The 10592-nt window shown below is 47.1% G+C and overlaps 1 protein-coding gene across 3 annotated transcripts in view; it reads right to left on the reverse strand.

The window, feature by feature from the left end:
- AKT2 (AKT serine/threonine kinase 2) overlaps positions 1-10196 on the reverse strand; it is a 60738-nt gene extending 50542 nt beyond the window's left edge. For all 3 annotated transcript variants that reach the window (XM_013988560.3, XM_084957980.1, XM_084957989.1), the window contains exon 1: positions 10018-10196. The gene's annotated coding sequence lies outside the window, so the exon portion shown is untranslated. The remainder of the gene's footprint in view (positions 1-10017) is intronic.
- Positions 10197-10592: the final 396 nt, after the last annotated feature.

Genomic DNA, 10592 nt, shown 5'->3' on the forward strand with positions numbered 1-10592 from the left:
GCTGGCAGCTGGAACTCCAATTCCACCCCTAGCCTAGGAATCTCCATATGCTGTGAGTGTGGCCCCCAAAAAAAAAAAAAAAAAAAAAAAAGGAAAAAATAGAAATAAGAAAGAAAAAAATAAAAGGAATTCCCGTCCTGGCGCAGTGGTGGACAAATCCAACTAGGAACCATGAAGTTGCAGGTTTGATCCCTGGCCTTGCTTAGTGGGTTAAGGATCCGGCGTTGCCCTGAGCTGTGGTGTAGGTCGCAGACTTGGCTTGGATCCTGCATTGCTGTGGCTCTGGCATAGGCTGGCAGCTACGGCTCCGATTAGACCCCTAGCCTGGGAACTTCCATATGCCCCAAGAACGGCCCTAGAAAAGGCAAAAAAACAAAAACAACAACAACAAAAAGTACCCCAAGAGTTCTTTTTTGTAGCCAATGAGAAGGTCATTAAAGGGGTCTTTAGTGGTGGTTCTAATGCAGGTGCTGAAAATCTTCCCTGAATATTGTCAGTTTCAGAGCTAAATTAGAAAAGCATGTTGTGCCAGGTACTATTCTGTTTTTGTTTCTGCTTTGCTTTTTAGGGCTGCAGGTGGGACATATGGACGTCCCCAGGCTAGGGGTCGAATCAGAGCTACAGCTGCCAGTCACAGCCACAGCCACAGCAACGCCAAATATGAGCCGTGTCTGTGACCCACCTCACAGCTCACAGCAACGTCAGATCCTTAATCCATTGAGCGAGGCCAGAGACTGAACCCAAAACCTCGTGGCTACTAGTCGAGCTCATTACCGCTGAGCCACAATGGGAACTTCCACCAGGCACTGTTTTAAGCCCTTCACATGACTCCTTTGATCCTCACAATCATCCTGTGAGGTAGATGCTGTCCATCTACTCCCATCTCAGTGAAGAGGAAACTGAAGCACAGAGAGGTTGAGTAACTGGCTCAAGATCACACAGCTGCAGAGCTCAAGCTATCAATCATAACGGACCATCACGAAAACCAACCAGTCCCCAGAATATACTATGTTGATCACTGAGGAACAAGCGCTGCATTAAATATGAGGAAGCAGAAAAGGCAGCTTTAGGGAGAAACTTTGGAAAAAATGAATGTAAGTCTGTGTGCTCTGAACCTCCACCTCAACCTGACATTCAAGTCTATGTAAAAATCAGTCTTGAACTCTGCAAGATTTAGCCAAAATGATGTACGGAAATAAAATGGCTGCTGATTCTGATTGACTGAACCTGCTGGCCATTAATACTGGAGGAAAAATTAGAATGTTCCTCAGACAAATCCGATTAGTCTCAATATTTACTTTTAAACATATAAATGACATAAATTCAAACTTATAAAACATAGATGCATTCCCTTTGCCTCTGCAATTTATCTCCTCAATGTTTACCCTATGGATAGGCTCCCATGTGAGCAAACGGTTGGGTACACAAGAGGCACTGCTGTGGTTCAAAGGTATATCCCCCCCCCCTTTTTTTTTTTTTTTTTTGCTTTTTAGGGCTGCACCTGTGGCATATGGAAGTTTCCAGGCTAGAGGTCAAATCGGAGCTGCAGCTGCCTGCCTACACAGCAATGCTGGATCCTAGTCACGTCTATGACCTACATCATAGCTCGTGGCAACGCCAGATCCTTTAACCCACTCAACGAGGCCAGGGATCAAACACGCATCCTCATGGATGCTGGTCAGGTTCATGACCTGCTGAGCCACAACAGGAGCTCCTGTGCAGTTACTTTAAAAGGAAATTCTTTCTAATTAGGATATTAAAAGATATTTAACGTCCTTAGCCATCAGAGAAGAGCAAATCAAAACCACAATAACAAGGAGTTCCCGTCGTGGCGCAGTGGTTAACGAATCCGACTAGGAACCATGAGGTTGCGGGTTCGGTCCCTGCCCTTGCTCAGTGGGTTAACGATCCGGCGTTGCCGTGAGCTGTGGTGTAGGTTGCAGACGCGGCTCGGATCCCACGTTGCTGTGGCTCTGGTGTAGGCCAGTGGCTACAGCTCCGATTCAGCCCCTAGCCTGGGAACCTCCATATGCCGCCGAAGCGGCCCAAGAAATAGCAACAACAACAACAACAAAAAAGAGAGACAAAAGACAAAAAAAAAAAAAACCACAATAACAAGATACTATTTCACACCCATAAGGATGCAGTAATCAAGAAGAAAGATAATAAAGTGTTGGTGAGGACACGGAGAAATTGGAAACATCATGCACTGCTGGTGGGAAAGAAAAATGGCACAGCTGCTTTGGAAAATAGTCTGCCATTTCCTCAACTGGTTAAAAATAAAACCAACTTACAACCCAACAATTCTACTCCTACGTATATACCCAAGATAACTGAGACCACCTGTCTACACAAGAACTTGTACGTGAATGTGCATGGCAGCATTATTCATCATAGCCACAAAGTGGAAACTCAAATACCCGTCAACTGGGTAAATAAAATGTGATACGTCCTTGCAATGCACTATTACTCATCAATTAAAAGGAATAAAAGACTGCCACACACTGCAACATGGATGAACCTTGAAAAAACTACTAAGTGAAAGAAGCCAGAACCTGCTGCATAGCACAGGGAACTAAGTTCAGTCACTTGAGATGGAACATGACGGAGGATAATGTGAGAAAAAGAATACATATGTATGGCTGGATCACTTTGCTGTATAATAGAAACTGACAGAACACTTTAAATCAACTATAATGGAAAAAATAAAAATCATAAAAAAGAAAGAAGCCAGACACAAAAGGCCACATATTGTATGATTTCCTCTATAGGAAATGCCCAGTGGAGGCAAATCTATAGAGAGAGAATGCAAATTAGCAGTTGCCAAGGGGTTGGAGTCAGGGGCAGAGCATAAGAGGATTTGGGGATTGATGCTTAAGGAGTAAGGAAACTTTTCTAAAATTGTAGGATAAAGAAAATTTTCCACAGTTGTGGTGATGGATGCACAACTCTATAAATAACTAAAAGCCACTGAAATGTGCACTTTAAATGAGTGACTTGTCGGGTATGGGGATTACATCTCAATAAAGTGTTTCTCTGGGTTTTTCTTTAGGGCCGCACCTGTGGCATATGGAGGTTCCCAGGCTAGGGGTCCAATCGGAGCTACAGCTGCCGGCTACACCACAGCCACAGCAACTCAGGATTCGAGCCATGTCTGACCTACACCACAGCTCACAGCAATGCCGGATCCTTAACCCACTGAGCAAGGCCAGGGATCGAACCCCCAACCTCATGGTTCCTAGTTGGATTTGTTAACCACTGCGCCACGACGGGAACTCCTTTTTTAAGTCCTTTATGTGCTGATAGGAAATGATCTCCAGGATATATGTTAAGTAAAAAAAAAAAAAAAAGGCAAAGTGCCAAAGTATTATATATGCTACCATCTCAGTGGGAAAATTTAGTTATGTTTGTAAATGAAATACTTCTGGAAGGACACATAAAACCTTGGTTGGTTTTAAAAAGGAACATTGGTTGGTTCTAAAAAGGGGAACTGGGAGTTCCCGTCATGGCTCAGTGGTTAACGAATCCGACTAGGAACTATGAGGTTGCGGGTTCGATCCCTGCCCTTGCTCAGTGGGTTAAGGATCCGGCGTTGCCGTGAGCTGTGGTGTAGGTCACAGACGCGACTCGGATCCTGTGTTGCTGTGGCTCTGGTGTAAGCCGGCAGCTACAGCTCCAATTAGACCCCTAGCCTGGGAACCTCCATATGCCCCAGGAGCGGCTCAAGAAAAAAAAATAAATAAATAAAAATAAAGAGGGGAACTGGATGGCTGAGAGATGCAGAGTAGGAGAGAGACCTGGTTTCTAACTTAAATTTTATGGATGCACCCAATTCCCAGGCCAGGGATTGAATCTGAGCCACAGCTACAATCTATGCCGCAGCTCTGGCAATGCCAGATCCTTTAACCCACTGCGCTGGGCAGGGGATCAGACTTGCACCTCTGCAGCAACCTGAGCTGCTTCAGTTGAATTCTTTATTTTTTATTTTTTTGTCTTTTTGCCTTTTCTAGGGCCGCTCCTGCGGTGTATGGAGGTTCCCAGGTTAGGGGTCTAATCAGAGCTGTAGCCGCCAGCCTACACCACAACCACAGCTCAAGGCAACAATGGATCCTTAACCCACTGAGCGAAGCCAGGGATCGAACCCAAAACCTCATGGTTCCTAGTCAAATTGCTTCAGTCGAATTCTTAACCCAGGGCACCACAATGGGAACTCCTTTTATTTATTTATTTTTTGTTGCTGTTGTTGCACCCTCAGCATGTAGAATTCCAGTGCCAGGGATTGAACCTGTGCCATAGCAGTGACAACACCAAGTTCTTAACCCACTGCACCACCAGGAAACTCTCAGAATCATTTTTTTTTAATTAATAGGTTCCAAAAAAGCATTAAGATGAATACAACGAGTTCCCATCATGGCTCAGTGGTTAATGAATCCAACTAGGAACCATGACGTTGTGGGTTCAATCCCTGGCCTTGCTCAGTGGGTTAGGGATCCAGCGTTGCTGTGAGCTGTGGTATAGGTTGTAGACACGGCTCAGATCCTATGTTGCTGTGGCTGTGGTGTAGGCCAACAGCTAAAGCTACAATTCGACGCCAGCCTGGGAACCTCCATATGCCATGGGTCCGGCCATAAAAAGCAAAAAAAAAAAAAAAAGTTGAACACAACACCTATGCGCCCACCACCCAGCATAAAAACCACTACCACACTGCTGCATGCCCACATGTGCCTCGCCAGTCACATCACTCCACCCTGAAGGGATCCGCTTACTTACATTTGGATCTTATCGTGCCCACGTCTTTCATACATTTACTACACTCCAAATATCTATAATCAATATGCATTATTCTGCACGCTTTTTGTTTTGGCCACACCAGTGGCAAGTGGAAGTTCCCAGGCCAGGGAGTGATCCTACACCCCAGCAGTGGCAATGCCAGACCCTTAACCCACTGAACCACAAGAGAGCTCCTATTTGACATCTTTAAAACTACATTCTTCTGCAGTTTGCTTTTATCACTCCACGTTTTGCTTTATTCATGTCGATAGGTGCAACTTTAGTTCATTTTCAATGAAGTATAATAGTCCACATCAAATATAAAATACATCCAATACTGATGTATAATTTTCCAAGATGGCCACACGGTGATCTCTCACCCCTTATGCTCTTCTTACAATGAGACACTGCCATTCCTGTCATTGAGAAGGAGGGCCCCTCCTCTTGAATCTGGGTGGGCTAGCGACAGTGGCAGAAATGAAGCAATGTGACTTCCCATGCTAGGTTAGAAAAGGTGAGAGTTTTCCCCGGCTTTCTCGAGAAGCTTGCTCTTGGAACCCAGCTGCCATGTTGCAAGGAAGCCCAGGCAAAATGAAGAAGCCACAAGTAGGCATTCTGGCTGCCAGCCCAAGCTGAGGTTTCATCCAAGTGCCCGTACCAGTTAGCCACCAGACACCCGAGGAGGTTTCCACGAGGACACCAGCCCTGGCCAAGATCTTATAGCAAGCACATGAGAGCCCCCGAGGTACAACCCAGGTCTAACTGAGCACAGTCAACTCCCAGAACCATGAGAGATAATGATTATTGATTTAAGCCACCAAGTTTCAAGGTAATTCATTATTATGCATTAAATAATCAGAACATCTATGCCATAATCTCTCCATTCTTCAACTGGTGCATGTTTGGGTTGTCTCCAAGTTTATGCTGTTGCAACAGTGATCCTGTGAACATTCTTATGCACGTGCCATGTGCATGTGCCAGGTTCTCCAGAAGGGTAACTGCCAGAGAGTATGCCATCTTCAATTACACTACAACCTACCAAACTCTTTTCCAAAGTGGTTGATACCAAGTTACATTCCAACAGCAGTATATACACTCCTATGACTCCAAACCTTCCCCAGTGCTTGAGACTAATTTTTTTTGCCAGTCTGCCAGGCACAAAACAGTCTTATTGTATATATCCTCTTGTACCTTTCAATTTCGTATTGTATGCATGAATTCAAAATAAACAAATACATGCTCAAACGTAAGACTATATACACATATATAGTCTTTTTAAGGCTGCACTTGCAGCATATGGAAGTTTCTGGGCTAGGGCTTGAATTGGAGCTGCGGCTGCTGGCCTATGCCACAGCCACAGCAATGCCAGATCTGAGCCAAATCTGTGACATACGCCATAGCTTTCGGCCACGCTGGATCCGTAACCCAGCAGGGTGGAAGGCCAGGGATCGAACCGCATCCTCATGGACTTTATGTTAAATTCTTAACCTGCCCAACAATGGGATCTCCAAGATTATTTAATTTTTTGAAAGGAGGTATTGCCCCAGTAGCAGCAAGCAAACAAGCACTTTTTGTGCTTAGATCTTGGGGCTTTTTTTTTTTTTTTTTTTTTTTTGTGGCTCTCAAGGCATGTGGAATTTCCCGGGCCAGGGATCAAATCTGAGTCACAGCAGTGACAATGCTGGATCCTTAGCCCACTGTGCCACCAGAGAACTCCCAACCTTGGCTTCTAATGCCATCCTAAAATAAAAGGGACTAGAGCTTCTAGGAGAAATGGCTGACTCCACAACCAGGGCTGGAAATGTACAAAATGAGCCTGGAGTATCCATAGCACCAGAAAGTAAGGAAATGCTAAAAAACAAACAAAAAACTTCAAATCAACCCCAATAATGAAGGTCCGTCAAAGGGACACATGAGCCAACTGAAAGAGCTCCCAATGGCCAAAGCTGGAATAAGGTGAGCAACAGAATATAGTATAGGATTCCAATCCCAAGTATAAAGTATAAAATATCCATGAGTCCATGCTGATAAAAATTAATGATTGAGAAGTTCCTGTTGTGACTCAGAAGAAACAAACCAGCCTAATACCCATGAGGACATGGGTTTGATCCCTGGCCTTGCTCAGTGGGTTAAGGATCCGGCGTTGCCATGAGCTGTGGTGTAGGCTTAGGATCTGACATTGCTGTGGCTGTGGTGGAGGCCAGTGACTGCAGCTCAGATTCGACCCCTAGCCCGGGAACTTCCGTATGCCGCGGGTGCAGCCCTAAAAAGAGTAAATAAATAAATAAATAGATGAATAGAGAGAAAAGACAGAAGAATTCCAAATAGTTGCTGTTGGTGCTGTGCCCTCAAGGGGGTGGAGCAGGAGCACCCCACTCCTCGGGGGCGGCTGCGCAGACTGACTTCTTTTCAGAGTCCCACTCGGAAAGAATAACTAGAAAGTGGGGAGGCCTGACAAATAGAAGGTGATCAAGCTTAATGTAAACACTGGTAAATCACGTTGACACGAATCTATGGCCCCTGGCTGTGATGCGCTAGAATGGCACATTCCCTCTGAGCACTTCCTCTGAAGAACAGTGTCATCATGAGGCAAATGTCAGACATCGCGGCCGAGGGACCTCCTGTAATACACGTGCCCAGGGCAGGGCAAACCTTTGCAGGTCATCAAAACAAGTCCACAAAGCCGTCACAGCCAAGAAGAGCTTAAGGAGACATGACAACCCCTCATCTGTCGACACAAATATGTGGCCATATACTGCTGTCAAACCTGACAACCTAAATCTAACACGGCGCCCTGGAATGGAAAAAGACATTGAAACTGAGTAAAATACTAAGGAAATCTCAAAAAATTGTGGAATTCAGTTAATATGAATGTATCAGTATTAGTTTGTTCATTGGAGCAGATGTATCGTTTTTTGTTTTTTGTTTTTTTTGGGGTTTTGGGAGGGTTGGTTTTTTGTTTTTTTGGGTTTTTTTTTTTTTTTTTACCATTTCTAGGGCCACTCCTGCAGCATATGGAGGATCCCAGGCTAGGGGTCTAATTGGAGCTGTAGCTGCCGGCCTACACCAGAGCCACAGCAACACAGGATCCGAGTCGCGTCTGTGACCTACACCACAGCTCACGGCAACGCCGGATCCTTAACCCACTGAGCAAGGGCAGGGATCGAACCCGCAACCTCATAGTTCCTAGTTGGATTCATTAACCACTGAGCCACGACAGGAACTCCAAAGATGTATCATTTTAATGTAAGGTGTTAACCACAGCGGGGACTGGTCGGGAGGTATACAGAACTCTGCACTTAGCATACTTGATTTTTCTGTAAATCTAAAGATGCCTCAAGAGGAGGTATTGTCTAATTGATGAGGTTTGCAAAGGCCCAAACTGGAGTTCGCCACCCAGGTAAAACTCATGTCAGGTCTTCACAGGCAGGACTGCAGGAGCAGCACTTACGAAACCAAGACAGCTCAGATGCCCAAAGGAGAGGTCACAGTTGCGGCCACCCAACTCCTGGCCCATCTTGTGGCAGCAGGTTCGGGCACTGGAGGAAGGAGCGGTGGGACTGGCCTGGACCCTGGCTGCCAGCCGCAGCTACTGCAAGTCCCCATCTTGCTTTAGCACCCACTGGGGTAAACTACCAGAGGCGGTGATATATCCGGAGGGGACCTCATCCCCCAAGCCACCATCCAAACAGAATCACCCATCTGGACTGGCCCAGATCCGGCTCTGCAATTTAGCTGGAGCCTTGGGTTCACTGCACTTCCATTTCCACATTTGTTTATGGGTTGCAAATGGAAGTTCCTGCCTTCTGTGGCGTTGCCCTTAACCGAAGGGCAACTTGGCAAAGCACATATTTTGTATTTTGTACTTCTTGGCATCTAGGTGGTGGCCAGTATAGCTCTTAGCATCCCCCGATCCATGTCCTCTAGCGGTCTCCAGGTAGAAGAGTCCAACTGCTCTTAATTCTTTTTGGAATGGGGTGACATACGTATAACTAACTCATCTGAAAGATGCCAATAATCTGGGGGGAGCACCTCATTCCAATTTGTTATTGACCCAGTATCAGTATTTGAAGCGAAGCGATATAAAGGAGTTCTTTAAATTCACCTGGAAGGGACCCCACCTGTGAACAAGGGTTTCCACTGCAGCACTGGCTGTAACAGCAAGGAACTGGAAACCACCCGCATTCCCGTCCAGAAAGGACTGCTTGGGAGTTCCTGTTGTGGCGCAACGGGATTAGCAGTGTCTCTGGAACACTGGGATGCAGGTTTGCTCCCTGGCCTGACATAGTGGGTTAAGGATGACACGGTGCGGTGTGGGTTGCAGCTGCAGCTCAGATCTGATCCCTGGCCCAGGAGCTCCATACGCTGTGGGACATCCAAAAAGGGAAAAATAAGTACGTTTGGAGTTCCCTGGTGGTCTAGTGGTTAAGGATTTGGCACTGTCACTGCCATGGCTTGGGTTTGCTCCCTGGCCCAGGGACTTCTGTGGGCCGTGGGTGCAGCCAAAACAAAAATACCAAAAAGGACTGGTTAAGTCAGAGAGGCCATCACAGGTGTGCACGCTGGCCTGTGTGTACTTGTGTTCCTCTGGTTATACGCAGGCACGCACGCGTGGGCGTCTCCGCTCACTCACCCACATCTCTGAAGGGTTACTCCAGACATGGGTAACTCTGGTGGCCTCTGAGAAGGGGACTGAGGAGCTAGGCTTGGGAAGAGAATTTTCACCACGAAGCCCTCCGCATCTTTGCATTTAGAACCATGTGTATTGTATTTACAAAAGTGGTAGAATCAGAGAGAAAACCACACACCCCGGTGGGTCACAGCGGCTGGGGCTGGTCTGGGAGATTCACCCAATCACAGGGTAGGACACTGCGGAGCAGCTGAGAGGCCGAGGGGGAGGCGGCTGGCTCTGGTCTGTCTGGCAGCAGGCGGGGAGGGTGGGCACCTCTCAAGGCCCGAGGCCTTCAAGGGCTGCAATGCCCCTGAGAGCAAGCTGACAGGGGCCGCGGAACGGTACCCAAAGACGACTCTGGAAAATCTGAAGTCACTCTCCTAAGACCCCGCCCTCCCCTCTCCAAAAGGGCCCTGTTTCAAACCTGCACCGAGGCAGCACAGGGCGGGGATTAAGGGGCAGGGTCCTCGTCTCCTCCCTGACGTCACGCCCAGGGCCGCCGCCAGCCCGGCTGGTGAGGACCTGGCAGTTCCTTCCCCTGAGCCTCCGTGAGGCACGACCGTGACACGACTTACCTCTCGATAGGCAGGCTTTTCATGATGAGTGAGCTCTACATGTTTCCGTATCACCTTAGTTCCTGTTACACATGAAGAAATTACCCCGTGCCCTTAAACTTAGTAACTGGAGCTCTTCCAATGAACCCTGGCTAACATTACACATGACGTTGAACTCGAAGAAACTACTAGAGGGGAAGAAAGAGCTGAAGATCAGCAAGGAAAGCGTGGGTGTCCCTGCCCGTGCGCGCCTCCTTGTGGCCCTGACATAAAAGGGCAGCCTCTGGAATCTTCCTGACATCATTTGCTGTCCCTCTGAGGTCCAACCTCAACCAGTCCCACCAGGGTCTGGCCTGGGCCCTCACCAGGAAGGGGGTCTCTGGCAGCTCCCCTACCACTGTCCCCTCCCAGCGCAGGCCCACTGATTGGGACAATGCTCAACATACAGTAGCCTCCCGATATAATGTTACTGAAAAACTAAAAATAATCCAATGATCACTCTGGCAAGACAAAAAACAGGTCTAGAGACTTTGACGGTGATGGATATACAACAACATGAATGTACCTCACAGCCCTGAAAAGTACACTTAAAACTG

This window comes from Sus scrofa, chromosome 6 (assembly GCF_054392235.1).
Source record: "Sus scrofa isolate SSC_HxYL_T2T_F1_AM1 chromosome 6, Sscrofa_HxYL_maternal_Yorkshire_Landrace_v2.0, whole genome shotgun sequence".
In the NCBI taxonomy this organism is placed as follows: Eukaryota; Metazoa; Chordata; class Mammalia; order Artiodactyla; family Suidae; genus Sus; species Sus scrofa.